The sequence below is a fragment of the Cricetulus griseus genome, chromosome 10 (genome assembly GCF_003668045.3).
Source record: "Cricetulus griseus strain 17A/GY chromosome 10, alternate assembly CriGri-PICRH-1.0, whole genome shotgun sequence".
Taxonomy (NCBI): Eukaryota; Metazoa; Chordata; class Mammalia; order Rodentia; family Cricetidae; genus Cricetulus; species Cricetulus griseus.
In genome coordinates, this window is record NC_048603.1 from 6,935,015 (window position 1) to 6,955,018 (window position 20,004).

Genomic DNA, 20,004 nt, shown 5'->3' on the forward strand with positions numbered 1-20,004 from the left:
TCCCAGCAAGCCAGGGCCTCACAGAGAAAGACTTGTAATTTTATATATAAAGATCATAGTAAGATATCTGTCACATTATCTAAATGATTTAACAATTCATATATACGTATAAATGTATTAGAGTAGTACATAAAAAATTAACTGAAATGATTTAGGAAAAATTTAAATAAATTGATGAGTACATTAAGTTTATGGATAAAGTTTCTGTGTTTTATATGAAAAATTCATATATATATATATATATATATAAATTAGCATTCATTGTTTATCTTTTCATTTTCTGATAAAATCTCAATATGGATCCCATATTATCTTCCAACTCATTATATAGTTGTGTTGGCCTTAAAAACATGATTATCTTTCTTAGACTTTGGTGTGTATACTAAGAAATCCAGCTCTGATCTTTAGTATTATATTGGAAAGAAAATCTCATTCTTTTTATTAAAATATAATGCTCTACCAAGGCAATAAATATTTTTAGCATTTTTATTTTATTGTAATTTACTATTTTTCAGTCATAAAATATATGGGCTGAAATAACAGTGCTATAAATTATTAATACAATGAAGAATAATTTAATCAAACTAATTTATATATCCACTCCTTAAATATTTATCCTTTTATATAGTGAAATTTTGAAGTTGCTGCCTTTATAACTTTGAGCTGCACTATAGGTTGCTATAAATTTTATTTACCTAGTTATAAAATAAAATAAAATACCCTTTGATGATTTTTCTATCCATGAACCTATCAGTTTCATGTCGCTTATCCTGGCTTTGATTACCACCACTGGACTGATGCTTCCATGAGTTCAAGTGGTTTAGAATCCTTTTATGTGGACACACACAGAAAATACACACAAACAATAGTTCCATGACTACCTGGCTGGATTCCATCTTTAGCAATGGTACAATGCTCTCCTTTCTTCCCTATAAAGTAAATTTATCTTGAATTATATTCGAATATTTTAAAGACAAAAACTACCATGGTAAAATAGGAGATCATCCAAAGTACAAATTCTCTAGATCCTCAAAATCAGACCTCTATACAGTGTTGGTAGGAAAACAAGACTGTAAATAATAGACCAGAATGACATCTTCATAAGGGTGAAGGCATTTTGCCGCCATACCTCGCATATGTTAGTTACCCACTATATACTCAAAGAAAATATGAAACTTGGGATGCTAAGATCATAATACTCACATTTGCTTTGAACTCTGCTTTGCGATTTAGATTGTGTATAACTTGTTTACAACAGCTGGAAGAAATGCGTTAACAGTTTGTCTACCACAATAAAATTAAACTACAAACGAAAATGAGACACTCTGGTGTCTATTATTAGCAAGTGTGAAGAATAACAATTTTCACAATTCCCATAGACTCTACAAACCTGAGCACCTACTTTCGTGTTATCTGAAAGAATCTCCAGTAGACAAGGCTGTCATTGTTTCAAGAACAGCATTTACGAAATGATCTTAGTGTGCTGACATGAGTAATGTGTCTACAGGTTCTCTGACAGGAAGCATGGAAGCATTAGATTTCTGAAAGCTTTTATGACAATCTAGAAATGTACCATTTATCAACTTGTCACTAATTAATACTAGAGTGATTTGGACATAATTTATTTATTCAATAACAATTCCATTGTGTAATTTAATTTACATTAGATCTCACTTTAAAAATAGAGAGATAAAAATTAGATAGTGGGCTGCCAGATTGGATTTAGATACATTCAATATTTTACCTCAGGAATTGAGAAGCAATGGCCCATAATCAAAATTGGGCATGTGATTTCTGTGGTAAGATTTATTAGCACAAGCTATGCTCAATCACTTACTGTCATCTAAGCTCTGTTGGTACACTGGCTGACTTTGGTGCAACAGATTCTTTTCTGTATCACAAACATTATAGACACACCTATTCCTTCATAGAAGACTTCACCGTTACATTGGCATTTGTTTGATGAGAAACAGGATGTTTAGTGCCAGATACCTTGGTCACTATGTGATCATATAAGGTATGAGGAAGGCTAAAGAAAAACAAAGTGACCTCTCCTTGCTACTCCCCTTCCCTAATTATAAAACAGTGATTCTGAAACATGAGAACTTTCTGGAAACTGTCTACCCACCTGTAAGTCTGGATCAAGGAGAAGATGAGGGAGGGAAAGGGTATAATAGGAGGTAACATATGAGACATAAAGAAATTTCAAGCTTTCTATTTAGTCATTAGAAACTGCGTTGTTTCTACAACATTTTAAAGATATCATCATATTTTATGGTATTTCATATTCTATCCTTAAACTTGTGTATCCCAATACCCCGGATATATTCTAAATTAAAACAAGAACTACTGTACTGTCCTCCTTGTTTTCAGAGAAATGCTTTATATTATTTAGAGACTCTTGCCATAACGTATTATTAGAGATGGCAGAATCCTTGGCTCTGGCTAAATTGTCTAATATAATTACCAATGTAAAAATCTAGAACCCATTAAAATCACATTTTCAAGAGGTTTATCATACAGGAACCAAAGTCATAATAAAATTAGGACTGAGTCACCAAGATGTAAAAATATCAAAATTAATTTTTAAAAGTTTCTTAATTGTCTGTCTTGATTGGAAATAGAATCTCCCTCTGCCCCCATCTCTCTCCCTTTCTTGTGTGCATGTGTTTCTATGTACTTACAATTTAACCTGTACTAGGAGATCAGAGACTAATATCAAGAGTCTTCCTCAAATTCTCCACCAATTTTTTTGATACGGTGTATCTCATTGAATAACATAGTACCTAACAGAAAAAATGATCCAAATCTTCCAGAACATTAGATATATAGGCAACTCCAAATGTCGTTTCTAATACACATTGCTGATATGTTACCATTTTAACCAGATTTTTAAAATTACATTTTATGTATTTCAATTTGGGGGTAGAGGGCTGCATACATGACACAGTGTGTGTGTGTGGAGATCAGAGATTAATTTGTGTGGTCAGTCCTGTCCTGAAATTAGGATCAAGGGATAAGTTTCAGGTTGTCAGGCTTGGCAGCAGGAGCCTGCACCTAGTGTTTTCAGATATGATATTTCATTTTTGCTTCACCGAAAATAGATTTTTTTCTCAAATAATACATCCTTATTATGCTTTCCCCTAAATCTACTCCTTCCAGCCTTTTAATCATAAAATCATAGAATGCATAATTGTGCCTGGCACATAATAAATGATAACTGTATAAAAATTATATTTTGACAACCCATCTGTAGATATTGAATATACAATTCTTGTAGTAAATACGAGATAATTTAGTGTTATCTGTGGACTAACATTTTTTAAAGTATGTGCATATTTTTATTGAAATGGCTAAAGTATTTAACTAGTAATAATTGTTTGTTTAAAAAATGTAACATGTAAAATAATCTTTCTAATAAAAAGAAAAAAACAAAAAATTATATTTAAAGCATTCATTTTGTTGCTTTGTTATTACAATATAAGACAAACATATAGGAAATAGACCATAATTTATTTTAACCTTTAACTTTAACATTTTAGCATGTTTTTCTCTTTTCTCTCCAGTAGAGTATGACAATCCTAGAAAATTCATAATGCATGCTGCTCTTCCTAACTTAGACATAGGAACACAGCAGCCTTCCTTTGAGCTTTGGCTGGAAGGAGCATAGGCCTGATCGCTAATATTAACACTTAAAGTCTTGTTCTTCTTTTATAATTTTATCTGAAAACTTCATCTGCTGTTCAAATATTTTATTTGCCTGTTCTGAGGACTGATCTCATTAAAACTCAGGTTTGGGTAAAAGACCAAGATAGTATGTCAAAGAGTCCATTCATTTCTAAAGCCTAAATGCAGATGACTGATACATATGATTTCTTCCTTTCATTGACAATATTGGATATTCTCACATATTAGATCATAATTATGCATCATTCCATTTCTCCCAGATCTGCCCCATATTCCTTCCTATTGGGATTCCCTCACTTTCTGTCTCTCATTAGAAAACAAATAGGTTTCCAAGGGATTATAATAAAATAAATATAGTGACATATTGTATAATAGATAAAACAGAAACTAACACATTGGAGGTGAACAAGACAAACAGAAGGAAAACAGCCTAAGAGAAGAACAAAATTCAGTGATGCAATCATTTGCACACCCAGGAATCCTATAAAACACACACACACACACACACACACACACACACACACACACACACACACACACACACACACACCGGGCAGACCTGTGCAGATCTCATGCTTACAGATTCCACGTGTGTGAGTTTGTATGAGCTTTGACCATGTTAATTTAATAAGGACTTGTTTTCTTACTGCCCTCCATGGGCACTGGCTCTTACACTCTTTCTGCCTCCTCTTGTTCAGAGCTCCCAGAGTTCTGAGGGGAGGGATCTGGTGGAGATACCCAGTTTAAGGAAGACTGTTGTAAGGTCTCGCACTATCTAGCTTCAGGTCTCGATATTTTTTCTCATTTGCTGTGAAAGGAAGCTTCTCTGTTGATGGCCACGCAAGGCACTGATCTTTGAGTATAGCAGAATATCATTCAGAGTCATTTTATTGCTTTGTTTTTTAATTTAGAATAGCCCTATCTCCCTTGCTATCTGGTCTCAGATTCTTGGTAACTCTAATAGTGTCAGGTATAGATTCCATCTTCTGAGTGGTTTTTTTTTTTAATTGTTTGTTTGTTTCTTTGTTTGTTTACATCTGGGGCTTCAACAAATAGTCTTAATGTTGTTCACAGATGGATTTGTAATGCCTGCAATTAGCTAATGCACAATGATCTTTTCCAAACAAAGCCATTATTTACCTCTATTTAAAATACAAATTAGTGTCAGAATTTTTAAAATTGTAAAGGCCATGAATGAGTACTTCAGATTGTTTTATGTGTAACTCTAATTTGAATATTGATGCCCTCACATTTACACACAAATGATGTCATGGTGATATTCATTCTCCCCCCCACTTGGTTTCATAACACCTGTTTGTCAATAACCAGTATCTGCATAATCCTATGTAAAAATACATATCTTAATAAAGAGGTCTGGAGGGAGTGAAGGAAGATTACAGAAGCAATTAGGGAACTAATGACTATTATGAAAAATCCATTTGAAGAGGAAAAGGAGGGAGCTGAGAGGAAGTAAGAGAATGTATTCTCTGGGAAGAGAGGAAAGGGAAGTCTACAAAGCTCAATGGTTTTCTGCATTTCTGCACATGATTCTCGGTTTCACATTTCCTACTGATGCTGGCAGAGCATCTACCCTTGACAGGAGATGCCCTGGATGGATGGAGTTGACAGCAATGAACACACAAGTGGATTTTTAACCTACGGTGAGTGTTCAAATAAAAACAGATGGCAACTTCTTAGACACTAAGTACATTCCTCAGGAGATAAAGTGGAGTATTAAAACATTTTAACATTGCACTGGAGCAGATAATTAGGGTAATTACAACTCCTCAACGATACAAGAAATAGGATCTAAACCAATATCCTTCACTTCAAAATGTAAAGATTAGGAAATTCTAAGGGAGCTGGCTTAAAGGCGTCGCTTTATAAAAAACAGACCTGTACTTAAAGTGATGACATGCAAGACTGAATACAATACACTTCAAAGTTATATTCAAATCTAAAGTATATAGCTAAGAAAATAAAATAACTTCTCTGTATTTCTATGAGAAATGACAAAGCACAGAAAAGAAAAATTATCTAGACAGTTTGGGGACAAAATACAAAAAGATGAACACACAATAAATATGACATGTATGATATGTGATTTACACATAGATCAATCAATCAGAAATGGAAGGGGAAAATAGGAATAATTTTGTAATAATTACTGTTTTGACAGTGTATTGGCTGAACAGTCTCAGTGATACCAACCTCCCCTAAATAAATTTTTACCCGTATTAAAGCCAAATATAGAAGACATTTGTAAAACTGAAATAAGAAAAGTATGATCTGCAGATCATGTTTGCAAATGTTTCACTACCAGGAATTTCATTTTATTGAAACTACATTGTTTTCATAGAATATATTCTAATTACAGTTTCCTTCATTCTCTTCCCTATTCCTGTTTTTCTTCCCTCCCATATAGGTCTCCACCCATTCAGTCTCTCATTAGGAGACAAACATACATCTAAGGAACAAGTTTGAGATAATATAAAATAAGGAAAATAAAAGACAAGTAAACTAGAATATTACAAAATGAGCAAACAAGGAAAAGAGAAAAAGGAAAAACACAAGAAGATGCGGATGCTTGAAATATGGTAAAGACATATGCACTTATACTCATATTCACATGTACACACACCTACAGACACACACAGAGTCACACACGCACATGCACAGTTACACATGTACACACACAAGCATATATCCACACATACATAGAGTGGCATACACACACACACACACACACACACACACACACACACACACACACACACACACAAGCACACACATATTTACACACGAACACACTAGCTCTACAATGAATAATGGTACTAAAAATGGTTATGACACAGTGGTCTCATAGGACTATTTTCAACTAAATCTGTTCTGGTTACACTGTAGACATTTTAACACTGCAGTGTAATGCAGTGCTTAGGTTTTTGTTCTAATGTTGGCATAAACAAACCCATTGTACTACAAGTCCTAGAAAAGTTTAATACACACAGTGGTTATATAACTTACGATGATGATAAAAGACTATTACTTGTATGGGTACTTACTGAAATATACCATTACTATCCTTCTAGAATGGCTCCCATGCATTTATTTAAAATTAATCTATTGCTAATAATATGTTAGTTAATCAGGGAGAAGTTTAACAATCTTTTGTTTTGCATTGTCTGTTAATTGCATCATTTGCCTTCAGTTGGTGAAATACTATTGTTAATTTTGTCAGTAAAAGGCTACATGATGTTACTTAAGTAGGAACAAATTTAGCAATCATTAGGAATTGCAAAGGTGGAACATTAGTGACAGTAAACTCTCACAAATTGGCTTGTCCAGTCCATCATAGTGATAATCACAAATAATGAGAATCAACTGATGCAAAATGTTTGACAATTTGCTTTATTTAAAAAATGCAAGGAGGGCTGAACAGATGGCTTAGTGAATAAGAGCGCTGGCTGCTCTTCCAGAGGACCTGGGTTCAATTCCCAGCATCCACAGGACAGCTCACAAACTGTCTATAACTCCAGTTCCAGGGGGGTTGTCACCTTTGTACCAATGCATATAAAAATAAAGTTAAATATATTGTTTTCTTTAAAAAAATAAGAACACAAAAATGCAAGGAATAAAATTTTGATACACTTATGGAGAAACTTCTAATGACAAAAATTAAGTAAGCATTTATCTTTCAGCAGCATCATCATAATAAAAAAAGTAACTTGTGATTGTCATAACATGGGTGTGCTCCCCAACCTCCATACCCAAGCATTCATTTGTCAGAAGGCTGGTCCTTTCTCCAGTGAGCCGACTTTACACAGGAGTGTGCTAACCAACCAGACTTAGATCCAAAATGATGTGGCATCAGAAGGGACTGGAACACCAAAGTCTCTGCATCTTCCTGATGTGGGTTGTGATCTCTTCCACTCTTGCTGCTCCACTGTGATGCCACAGACTTCGGAAGTCCTTATCAGATCGAAGCCAATGTAGGCCGTTTGTTAATTGCTACCCCTGTGACCTTATGTCTTCCTACCCAAGATACATTTTTCTTCAGATGTTGAAAGTTCCATGTTACTGCTTCTTTCCAATATCTCTAGCATTTATTTAGTGTGTACATATCAATTACTTCACCTTTATCCCTGCTAACCACTGTCTAAAATACTATTTATTCAATTACTATCGCTGTTGCAACTTTTATACACATAGTGGCTTAATTCACATGTTATTTTTTTTTGTCCAATAATGCTAAAAGTCAGAAGGATCAAATACATTTTACAAGGTGAATTTCGAGGAAAATATCTTCTGCAGATTGCAAGAACTGAGCCATGGCTTACTTTTTCTTGCTTTTTCTAGATGCTTCTCCCACCCCATGGCCATGTGTGTCTAATCTCCTCTGTCACAGCCATCTAGCATCCTCTGCACTTTATTCTGCTGCCTTTTTTCTTGGTGACAGGACATATATCTAACCAGATAATATAGGCAATACCTTTATCTCAAACTAATTAAGCTTAGCTATGAAAGGCTTTAATTTTATAAGGCAACATATTTATAGAGTCATTCAAGAATTAAGATGTCAAATTATTCTCCTTCAGCTTATGATTTGAGCATGATTGGATAGGCTTAGCACATGCTTTGTCCATAAATATTATGAATACTCAAGCAGAAATTATCCAAATGCATAGTGTCTCAGTCAGGCATCTTAAGAAAGAAGTCAAGGGGAAAGAATGCTGAATTGTACTGCCCAGATCTCTAACCATTAATTATTCTCCAAATGATTTAAGATCATACAGTCATAGTTCATTAGCTATTTCTCCAGAAAGATTTTGAGCATTCCCTCATGCCTGCCATGCCATCCCTCCCCTGCTTGCTATTAAGACTGCTTTATGAATAAGTTGAATCATGTTACTAGAATAGAACTAGCATCTAGCACTCAGGCAGGAAAGCATATCAGTGTCCTATTTAGCCATCATCAGAGAAGCTTCCTTTTTCAGTAAATGGGAAAAAATACAGAAACCCACAGCAGACATTACACAGAGATAGAGATCTTGAAATACTCATCCCTAAAATGGATGTTTCCATCTAATTCCTCCTGTCATGACTCAGGGAACCCCACAGAAGAAGAGGCAGAAAGACTGTAAGAGCCAGTGGGATGGATGGCACCAAGAAAACAAGGACCTCTAAATAAACATAACCAAAGCATATATAAAGGCCAAGAGAGTGTGACAGACAGCGTGCACAGGGCCTGCACAGGTTTGCATCAGTTGAGGATCTAAAGGTAAGAGGAGAAGTAGACACATGCTCCCAATCCTAACCCAGAAGTAATCTCCAGTTTATACAACTTGCAAAAAATACTTTGCCTCCTGCAAGGGAGTCTCACTGGGGAACATTTACTCTTAAGGGTAGGCTTCACGGCTAGCTGGAGATGATCACCAGACAACACACTCAAAGGAGTCTTTGAAGGTTCATTGTCTCCTAATGTCATGTCAGGGATCTTCCTCTTAAAAACCTTTATCTTATTAATTGTAATTGTATTTTTATATTTTTTCTTCTCTCTTTCAACCCTACAGGTTCTTTGCATATATAATATCGTTTCCAGTTTAAAGTTGTTGGATTTCTGAGTATGAGAAAAAGTGGGTCTCTGTTTCTCATGCCTTTTCCTGAGCTCTTTTCCTTTTGTTCAAATCTGATGTGTTAGTTTTGTTTTATTTTATCATATGTATTATTAAGATCCCTTAGAAGCCTATTTGCTTTATAATGAGAAACTAAATAGTTAGATCTTGATGAAGGGGACATAAGGAGGACCTGGGAGGAGTAAAGGGAAGAGAAACTATATTCAGTATATATTATGCAAGCAAAATATTTTCAATAAAGAGAAAATAGAATAAAATACAATAGAAATGCTCAATGTGTGTTTATGATTGAATATGAATACAACTATACGGTTACATAAATGTTACTCGAAGAATGTGTGTAAATATAAGATTCCTGTTTTATTTACAAGAAAGAACATAATATTAAATGGTTATTAGCAGTAGAAACAGAGGGAGAATGAACACAATTCATTATTTACTAGGAACCAGGGAACAAAAGAGACATTAGTGTATTTCTTGGTTGTTTTTCTCAGTGAATCCCATGGGCAAGTCTGATGATTTCATTTTAGTGAGGCTAAATAAGCCCTGAACACAAGCTGGCTCACTGATCCAGTACCACCAAGCAGAGATACTTAGGCCTCATGTGATTTATAATGAATTTTTGTGCTTTTAATTTTATTTAACTTTTTATGATTTCATTAAAGAAAGAATTATGTCTTCATGACATACATATGGGCAAGGCAAAAGATAAAATATTCTGATCCATGTCCTTGAATCTACTAACCATTAAATAACAGAAATATTTGAAAAGCAACAGTTCATTCTTTAGAGCTTTTTTTCCATCTTCCACAAATGAAACTGGAAAAAAATTTAAAAATCTATACAGTTATTGACAGTAACTAAAGATCTATGTCATTTTCCCCCCTAATGGTTAATTCACTGTCTGTGGCTCATCGCCATTTCCATCATAGTTTCATGTATAAGTCACCATTATGCTGCTATCATTAGTTATATATATCGAAGCAAAATGTGACTGCATATGAAAAAATTAAAAAAGTGTAACTATCTAGATAGAGACTATTCTTTGTAGACAATTCTTATCTATTGCTCATAGATAAAGAATTGCAAAATTATTTTATATTAAATATATTAAAAACAAAAATAAATTAATATGTGTACATATATATTTGAAAAAAAATATTTTAAGCTATTTAACAATAAACAGTAATAAACTGGATTTCCCACTATCAGATATTTTGGTCTGGAACACAGCACTTACTTCATATATATTTTTATTTATTTAACAAGTATAGATTTAGCAATTGCTTTAAGGCAGTCTGAGTAAAGGAAACATCAATAAAAACAAACAAATCCAAGCAAAATTAATTTTTAATGGGCGATCAGTCTTGTAAACATGAGTTTGAGCTGCCAGGACACAAGCTCTCCTTGAATACAGGTAGTGAGGTCTAGCAGAGCAGACCACTGAAGAAGTCATTTTAAGTTTGTTTTGTTTTTGTTTTTGTTTTTTCCAGACTATATACTTCAGGCTAGTTTTCCAAACAAATGTGATGATGGTCTATAAATACCTCACATTGATGCAGGTGGAATAAGAAATCCCTGTGGGTAACCTCCCATGGCTGTTTTCTCAGATTTAATCTAGTTGTAAGTTTGCATTTGTTACCTCAGGGGACACATTTGCAACACACCTACATCAGAATACCACAGCTACTTCCCTGTGACTTCCAGGCCTTGACATAGGAATTCGTTAAGAAAATAAAATTGTTTCTAGATAACCTGCAATTCTAGTTAAGTTGTATTAGGCTTGAAGGTGGGAGTGCTGACAGACGGTTTAAATAATTGGTACTAGGCATAGGTATTTTGGGGTGTTTCAGATTTAAAGCTTGTATAATGTACATTTGATCCCTTACCTGAGCATTCACTATTACCAACTGAAGTAATTGTTCATCTGTGAGTTAAAATGTCAAATTTTGTTCTCTAAATCAATTGGATAACATAGCCATGTGACCTGTAGATAGTCTTTTAGTTCTATGTATCAAATGAATGACAATGGAAGAAAGTAGTGGTTTTTTTTTTCTTTTTTCATATACCTTGAAAGGCAAATGTAGAAATCTGATAGTGTACAATTTTTTTAGTTTGTTTTAATCAAAAGTATTTGGAAATGTTTAGATTCCTTGAGCTTCTAGAAAATTCTCAAGTTATGTTGAGTAGAGAAATACTTATTAGTATTTGTGTATTACTGAATGATAGCTAGTAGAGATGGGGTCTCTTACAGATTGAGAAACAAATTAAAATTTTCACTTACAGACTCATTGGAATGCAATGATATGAACTCAGAGCAGTTTTAACGGCAGGCATAAAACTTGTGCAAGCCTAAGCCAAACCAAATCTTGACATGGATGAAGAGTTGGTCGCACATTTCCATCCTTACCTGTGAATTGACTGGAAATCCTTGGGCATGTGTGCAATCAATGAATAAATCTTATTAATGAGTGTTTTGTGGTATACACACACATTTTATTAATTACATCAATGTTATACATTATATATAATATGTTGTCGATAGCATATAATGAGCTAGAACATATAATACAGTATATATCACACACAATATATACGATATATACTAACTATAATGTACACAATATGCAATATATAATGTATATATGTATGTAATGTATTGTATATAAAATATAATACAATGTATAATACAATATATAATATGCTCATATATTTTATGGCAAATATTATAAAACATATTAATTGTATATTATATTAATTGCTGGTCAATATACTGATCAATACCTGTCAGTATTATTTTCAGGTCTTGCTGTTGTAGCACCGAGTGGTGTCTTATTGCTCTTAATATTGTTGACTGTGTTCTTACCTTGTTGTCTACATATCTCTTCCTCTGATCAGTATAGGTGGAGCTTGTGCTTCAGGGGTTCTCTCTTTCTCCAGTTGATATAGTTGGGGGCTGTGGCTCGCTTGACCGCTCCTTCAGACACAAGAAGAACAGAACTTCAGGTGAATGTTCCTCCTTCAAGATGCTCCCTGGTAGGAGGCTGGGACCACCCTCTGACAGTGCTTCTGGTTCTGAGATTCTAGACTCCCTTGATGCAGCTCCCGACCCAAAGCTCAGCCCTTCTTCTGATGCTTCCAGGCTAGCATTTGGGCCTCTCACTCAGTATTACTTTGTTACAGGGAAACAATTGGGAACAAGCAGAACTTCACAAAATTCTATATATTGAATAGGTACTATGGAGTGCCTGATACTACCCTTCTCCTGGCAACCGTTATTCTGGAAACCCATCTGGGAACACATAGACAGAATCTAGGCAATGAATCTCAGGACTGAACACAGTGGTGGAGTCCTGGCACTTGGAAGGTTTCCTATCTTCATACTGAGAGTTTTCTGTCAGACCCTTCCCTTTGGGGCCTTGAAACTGGATGTAGGGAGGCCTAAGGAACTACCAGACCCTTTTTTCCCAAATCTTAAAACATACCGAAGTCTTCTGTGAAGCTACAACCAAGAAAGACCACAAGAAATTTAATCCTGAAGCCAAGGGTGTAAACAGCACATTGGATTGCACCTTGGCATCAGTGCCTAAACCAGTAAGGTTATTCTGCCATTTTTACCCCATAGAATGAGTGTCCTAGATAATAAATATATTCTTTATTTAGTTAGTTACTTTAACTAACAGGCATATTTCTGAACAAGAGTCCCACTATGCATTCTTCTAAGGCTGCCGTCACATTCCCAATCCTCCTGACTGAGTTTCCCAGTTCTGGGCTTGCAAACGTGTTGTCATGCTCAGTTTAAAGGCACCTTGCTTTAAGCGACTAAGGTCATAGGTGGTAGAGATCTCTATTGACTCCATTGTTGAGCAAAGCCACCATCGGGCAGGTGGTGGATGCTCTCTTTTGCTGAAACAATTAGAAGGGAGTAAATAGAGGCAGAACATCAGGAGAGACGAGAAGTTTCTATGTATTTAGTTAAACTTCGCAGTTTCTAAGCCTTTCAAATGCCTTACTTTATTCAAATTGAACCTCATGTTTGTGGAATTTTAAGTATGTAGTTGTTCAATTGTACCAAGATTTTATCCACAGACAAAACGGGTTAGCTTAGATTTTTAGTAAAATGTAACCTGGGTTTTAGTAAATTTTTTCCTCATCCTATTTCATTACATATTTGAGTCTGCCTAAAACTAATGATTGGTTCATTTTTTTTTTTTTTTTGGCTTTGAATTAAAACATGGCTTTAGACGCTTTTATATTTAGAATACATTAAACATAAAAGTCGAACTGTATTTCAAAGGATTTTTCATTTGTTCTACTTGCTGTGATTTGGAAGTTTCCCTTTATAATGAGAAATTCTGTTTATTCAGAATGGAACATTAAGTGGTTTGCAAACAATGCCGAACCCTGGAAACAGCAAATAGAAAGAGCGATTCCTCAATGGAAAGTAGTCTACTTAGACCTCTTCAAGTATAATCAAAGTGAAGGTACTTCTGTCTACTTTCAAGAAAGTAAAAAAATAAATAAATAAAAAATAAATCCATTATTTGGTGAATAAGAGATGCAGCTTTTGATATGATACAATCATAGCCAAATTGTTTCAGAAATGGTGTTGTGAAATAATGGATTTTGAAACAGTGCAATCAGAACAAAGAGGTTTCAGGTCCCTGGGCATAAAGTAATTCTATGAATAATTTTCTCTATTTTAGTAAATATTGAATGTCTTAGGCAATACTAAGATTATTTGATGAGAAATATAAATATCTTTTGTAAATTATCATGGATAATTATCATGACGATTATATTCCTTCCCATAGGTAATAATTTCGATAACAAAAATGAAAAAAAAAAGGAGCACCTACAAAGGAAATGGCTTAAAATAACTGTAAATGGTAGGGCCGTCCTCAAGAGCCTGGCAGCCATGTCTTTGAAATGTAATACGCTGGGAGGGAGGAAATCTCCTCTCTCCTCCCTCTCTGTGGAAAGCCAATATCCACCTTCCTTCTGGCTCTGAAAACTAATGACTGCTGAAACACTAAAATAGAGGTTTGCTTTCCCCCCCCGAAAGAGGACAGGTTGATAACACACAAGGCCACTGAGATTGCCAGACATACATGGGAGAGAATGTCTGCACCCGGTATGCTGTCGGGTTATTTTATGTGAGAACTACAACGTGATAACCATGATGAGGATGTAATTCATTATTTAATAGGGAGAGATGCGTCTTTGTTTTGACAATCTGTTTTTTTCTACAAGGAGTAGAATTAATATAAGTCACACTGATCTGATTCAATGATTTACCTTGTTATATTTTACTTCTCTCCTTTAAAACTTCAGTAAGTGACTTGTCATTTTGCATTGGCTTGAAAATTCACACAACAGAGTCAGATCAGTGTTTCTCTCCATAACTCCTTCCAGATACCCTCCACTCCCCTCCTACCCAACCTGATACCTTTTTTCTCCAGTTAGAAATCAAACAAATAAAAACACAGAGAAACCACAAGTAAAACCAGTAAGAACAAGAGCAATCCAAAATGAAAAATCACAAGAAACATGCACGCACCCACACACAAGAAAATACATAAAAACACAAAATTGATGTTTTATACAAGCAAACACATATACAAGCAATATACAATGTATATAAGCAAGTATCATCTATACAATATCCATATATTGCTATATACAAATAGAACATACAAACAAAATGACAAAACTGGTGTTTTATGCAAGTAAGTATAGCTACAAGCAATATATAATATACAAATATGCTATATACAATTATAATATACAAGCAAAAGACCAATATGTTACAAAAATACCCATACAAAGCAATATGAAACAAAGAAAAAGAATTCTACAAAACTGTCAACTCAATGTTTATTTTCCGGTGTTCACCTGCAGCTGGGCACAGGGCCTACCCTTAAGTGTGATTATATAGCCAGGGATCTATTTTAGTACCATTCACGTTAAAGCGTGGTCTATACATCCAGTGACGGATTTTCATTTCATCCATGTTCATTTGATTCCTTTCACCTGACAACGTGGAGTAAAGAAGGCTTCTTCCATTGCCTCTGTGCTGGGACTGTAGTTGAGACTCTAGTGATTGATTGCATCCTGGTGCTTGAGAAAGCACAGGGCAAACATGAGACTGCACTTCAAGGAATGGAGCTTCAAACTTGTGTGTGGCTGCAGTTTAAAATAAGATGTATTGGGAAACTAAAATACTGGCAGAAATGCCCTGGAGAATAACTCTCAGACTGAATCCTCTGCCACCGCCGCTTTTTGGCTAAATAAACCCAGAAATAAAAAGTATAAAAATAGTGCAATTGGGGCCAGAGACTGGAAGGTAAAAAGTATAGCTTTCTCAATGTCAACGGCCTTCAGGCAAATTGCTATAAGGAATAGTCTTTCTGACTTTCTTCTTCTTCATTTCAATATGTGTTTGCCTGTTTGGATATTAAAAAGCTTAAGATGAATGAATGCTTGTTAACATAAAGGAAATGGGCCCTGTAAAAAGTCTACCTATCCCCAGAATCTTGGTATGAATTCATTTCAGCTGCCCATCTTTTTGATCTCCATTTAAATAACTCAGATAACACACACACACAGCGTAGAGGAATAGGCAGGCTGAGTTTATTGTAAACTAAAATGGAACACCCGTGAGGGACAAGAGCATAAAAGCCCAAGAGATCCTTCTCCAGTCTCCATTTTAGGAAGCCTTTATACTATTTCTAGCCTCCGGATCAGCACTTTTCTGAAGAACATTTTCCTCTCTGCACACATGGCATGTCCTTCTGGACCTCCTTTTATAGGAGGAGACAATGGTGTGTAAAGGCTCCTGTTATATAAATAATAGGTTTGGGGCTACTGGGATTGGATTTATATAAATACCGATTAATGATCTCCAAGGCAGTTAGGAGGTCACATCTCCCCTGAGGGCCAGAGACTGACACAGCTCCCCATCTTCTGACAAATACTTAAGAGGTCAAAACTTCCAGTCCTTGGTTTTACAGGCTGTTGATTATGAGTGCCTAGTTGGGACACACTGTCCATTAAGCCTGCTAATATCTAATCAGTTACCTAATATTGACACTTTCTTGAGTCCCTTTCCTGTAGGTGGATGAATAATTACTAAGCTTATTTCAGTTAGAGGAAAAACCTGAATAACACATATCTGATATATTCCTACCTAATTAATGGAAGCTTAGCTGGCTGGTCACTTTAATGCCTTTTTCACTCTGTTTCTCTTCGATTTTCATATTGACTGATACTAAGATGAACCAACGGTTTTCCATCACTTGGAAGTAAATTTCATGACTCTAGACTATTTCTGAAACAGTAGTTGCAGTGTGAGATTGTTTTCCCTGTTCCCCACCGATGGTTGTGTGTAGGTTTCTACTTACTTCTGGTGGACTCCAGACATGTTGGAAGTCTACCATGATAGGAGTGGTAACTGTGCAGATGGGTGGATGTTAAATACAGAAAATGAAACAATGTCTGTTTGTGACTTGCCACTGATACTGTCAGTGAAGCATTCCAGCAAACATATATTCCAAAATAAAAATGTATTAAAATGAATTATTGTAGAGACTGTATCTATTTCCCTAGATTTGCAGGTACTGAGTGTTTTGCAGTATTTTTCCAGCTTCTTGGTGGAAATAAAGGCAAAGCATGAACAAGTCCCACCTTACAGTAGTGATTTAAACTTAGTGAAATATTGTAAAGGGACTCAGTATTTAATGGTAATTGAACACATAGATTTCTTTATGTTATTATATATTTGATTTCTTATTTTACTTTGCAGTCTTGGAGTTCTAACCAAGAGCCTTCTGCATGCCAGGCACACACAGTGCTGCTTGCCTAAAACCCACACTCAAACACATTTCTTACACATAATTCAAGTGGTTTGTGAAGAGATTTTACCAAATGAAGAATATTGCTCTCCATCAATTTAGATTTCCTGGACTGACCCTACTGACAGTACTGTTTGTCTATGTGATCTATCTTGTTCTTTTTTTTTTTAACATTTTAAACATTACTGTTTGAGAATTTAAATATGCAAGTAGTGTGTTCAGAGAAAACACACTGCCCCAAGCCCTGCTCTCCAATTCCTATGCTATCACCAAATACTTTTTCTTTCTTATTTTAGTTTTTGTAAACACACTAAATCTAGCTCATGCTGTCTGTATATGCATGGGTATTGAACTCTCCACAAGAAAGCACAGGTAGAGTCTCAAGGGTAACATATCTCAAAACGTGATCCTCCCCCCATATAATCCATCAAGTGTCAATAACTTCGTAGCTAGTATTTGGAAGTCATAAACCTTTATCACATCCTTGCTGGCATTTTGGCCAGTTTAACTGTATGTAGGGTTTGTGCAGGCAATCACAGATGTTCTAAGTCATATGCTTCATAACTCTGTTATGAGCTGCAAACACTACACAGGCATCCCCATACTTCTGTTTCTTTCAGTCTTTCTGTCTTCTTCATTGATGATTCCTGAACCTTGGGGGAAATGAATGTGATAGAGATATACTATTTAAAGCTGACACCTCACAGCTCTTTATTAGGGCTCTTGACATATGAGTCTTATAGTAACCAACACTTAAGGCAAGAAGATTCTTTAATGAGAGAAGCACCCATCTATGGGTGTAAAGATAAGAACTTAAAGGTGGATGTTTATTACTTTGTCTACTGAGGAACATAATAATAGTATCAGTCTACATTCAAAATTCTCATCCTGTTGTCTATTTGAATAAATTGTTCCTATCAAAAAATGACCAAGCTATATTGATCCTAAATATGGCACAGTATAATTCAGTTTAATGTTTTCTCCTATTTTTCACTGTCTAATATTATTTTGTGTCTTAAAATCATAAATATAAATAATAAAAATATATGACACAGCTTTTTGTTTTAGAAATTTTCTTCTGATATTTTAATTGTAATGCAATTACTAGTCTACATCATTAAGAGAATCAGGGGAAAGGTTACTCCTACAAAAAAATTAAAAGCACCAGTGTCCTTGCTGTTATAGTAAAGTTCTTAAATACATATAACAAAGTACAAAGTTAGGATCTAAGATATGGATTTTTCCATGCACTTTGTGACAGGGAATATCAAAAGGAGAACTGTGGAACATACATTTTCAGTACCTGAGGCATACAGAACACACAAAATGGTGTTTGACAAATTACATGACTTATAGACTGGGAGGAGAGTGACCCCATGAAACACACACACTTATTTAAGTATTGCTTCAGACAGATTTAACATTTTCACTTCTATAAGGTTTAAAAATTATGTGTCTATATGATAACTTTGGCCACAATAAGCAGTGATGTTTCCCATATATTTTCATTTATTTAAATTTTATTATTCGTAGTATTGGTAATTGAATTGAAGGCTTTGCACACACCATGTAAGGGAATTTAATCTGTAGACAGTTTTTAAAAATCTATTTTGAGATAAGGTTTCACCAAGATGGCCAAGCTGACCTTGAACTTGCTCTGTAGACCAGAAGTGCTTGAATTTATTAACCTGTCTCAGATTTCTGATACTTGTATTTACTTGTAGGTTTGCTCTACAAGTCTGTCTAGCACTTATTTTTATTTTAGTTTTTCTTTCTTCTCTATTGCTCTCTTACTTCTTTTTTTAATTTTTGTAAATTCAGATAAGCACTGATATTATATTGCAGTGGAGGCTAGTCTGGAATACAGTATTTTAAAAGTCATAAAAATCCTCTTCCCAGTCCTACTGGGGCATTCATTAGAGGTGTCAGTAACCGACATCTTGCTTTCATTTATATTTCCACATAAAATTCATTACTGTTTAATGTCCATGTGATGATAATACTTTATCACTGTGATAAAAATTAAGTGCATTATTGTATTGGTTTATGCAAATTTCTGCTGTGCAAGCCAATGTATGAACATCAGGATACACATGGAAAATTTTACTATAAGCTTCTCTTACAATTCCTAAAAATTTACATTTTGAATGAATACATGGATTTTACTGCTAATCTTTTTCTATTTCTTCTGCTATTGAATCAATCTCTCTCTCGCCCCCTCTCTCTCCCTCTCTTTTGGTTTTTCTAGACAGGGTTTCCCTGTGTAGCTTTGAAGCCTATCCTGGCACTCGATCTGTAGACCATGCTGGCCTCAAACTCATAGAGATCTGCCTGCCTCTGCCTCCTGGGTGCTGGTATTAAAGGCGTGCACCACCAAGGCCCAGCTAATCTCTCTTTTTTTTAAAACAATCTTATTTTACACACCAATCCCAGTTCCCTCTCCCTCCAGTCCTCCTGCTCCCCCTATCTTTTCTCTACTCTACCCACTAATCATTTTTTTTTCTGGATGCAAGAGTTAAGATTTATTGAAACTTTTAAATAGGTAAGACAGAACAACAAAAAGTCAGACAGAGGACACCTCAACAAATCTCTCAAGACTCACTGCTACAGGTTAGACAAACAGCGTCTCTGTATTGCACAGTGCCTAACTTTCCCAACCCGCAGGATGTCAACTGGGCAAGAGAGTAGGAGATAGGGAATGGGGACAAGAGACACAGATAGAACAACCACAAGATAGGATTCTGATCAAGTGGCAAGCTTTATTTTTCTCAGGCTAGCTTATATAGTCGGCAGAGCAGGAGGATATGGAGAGGGGTAGAATGGGTTGTTTG